At 30.6% G+C, this 1,318-nt stretch overlaps 1 protein-coding gene across 1 annotated transcript in view; it reads right to left on the reverse strand.

Annotated features, from left to right (window-relative positions):
• LOC119586176 (leucine-rich repeat-containing protein 47-like) overlaps positions 1–1,318 on the reverse strand; it is a gene marked incomplete in the record, with an annotated part of 6,621 nt that overhangs the window by 509 nt on the left and 4,794 nt on the right. Inside the window, 1 exon segment of the mRNA XM_037934878.1 lies at positions 1–1,318.

Consider the following 1,318-nt stretch of genomic DNA (forward strand, 5'->3'; position numbering starts at 1 on the left):
AATTACAAAACAATTATATAGCAATGAAACCTAAAAATGGAATTTCTTGCACAACTATTCTGAAAAGAAAATATATAAGTTGGCAGATTTTATGCATTTCTTACAAAATTATGCATACATGAAAGTTCACTCCTTAAAATACATTAAAATGAAATTTAGCTGTTGAGTAATGTCATATATTATATCAAAATTTCACTAATGAGGAGATTCAATTTACGTAATGCCTATAACCATAATAATTTACGTAAAATTTGTTTTTTATTATTACCATATACAATACTTGCTCATTTTATTATGTATATCCTCAATCGCAGCATTCATTATAACAAACTAGTACATTGATCTTTTCCATTCTCCAAACTTTAGATTGGATGCTTAAAAGATGTTAGTCCACAATTCAACAAACTTAGGTTTGCATATTTCCCTTATAGCATCATTACCATTATTACTTTTCTTGGTGTAACTTTACAAAATATTAAACAGAACAGGATATTCAAGCAGTATAAAGAAGGAACAATGTGGTTATGGAATTGGGTCTACTTTGAGCATTGTTTCTTGCATGCACATGGAAAGTGATTTCCTAGCTTGAAAATCTATATAATTATCAATTTCATATAGGGGCTTATTAGTTGTATCTAACTAATTATTCCATCTTTTTACAAATGCATCTCATGTACACCTTTTCTGCCACTCTGGTATTGATATGCACTGGACTTGTTTCAACTTACTGTCAAACATCCTCTTCCCTTTCTAAGGAACAGTTGTAACTTCAGCACCATTAAGATGCAAGGGTGGATGCCATTTATGATTACAATTTTGACATGGACTTAAATCTCGATATGAAAAAATCTATTGTTCTGACTCGCATCTCCTTAACTCATAGAAAGAATAAAATGCTGTGCTCTCCCATCCTTTTTGGCCTAAAATGTAAAATGCACAGTAGTGACTCACCTGTGTTTTTTCCTCCAAAATGCAGTCTATATCTTCAAAATCTATTATTTTACCATCTTGCTCAGTTCAGTTTAGTGCATCCACTAATATTAGCTTATGAGAACTTTATTTTTACTGAATATATGTATGTTTGATATAGAAACATAATTTTTTTTTCTTATTTGTTAATTATTTCCACATGGGTTAATACACTTACATAATGGAAATATATCTGAATGTAGTGTTGTGGTTAATATGAGAGCTGCCATTGTTCTGATATCCATTTGATTATGTATGCCCATGACTTACAAAAGAATGATAATTATTTCAAGAACAATGCGTGACTGAACAAAAGTGATTAAGTGAAAGATTATATGGAGGGGGGGGG

This window comes from Penaeus monodon, chromosome 21 (genome assembly GCF_015228065.2).
Source record: "Penaeus monodon isolate SGIC_2016 chromosome 21, NSTDA_Pmon_1, whole genome shotgun sequence".
Taxonomy (NCBI): domain Eukaryota; kingdom Metazoa; phylum Arthropoda; class Malacostraca; order Decapoda; family Penaeidae; genus Penaeus; species Penaeus monodon.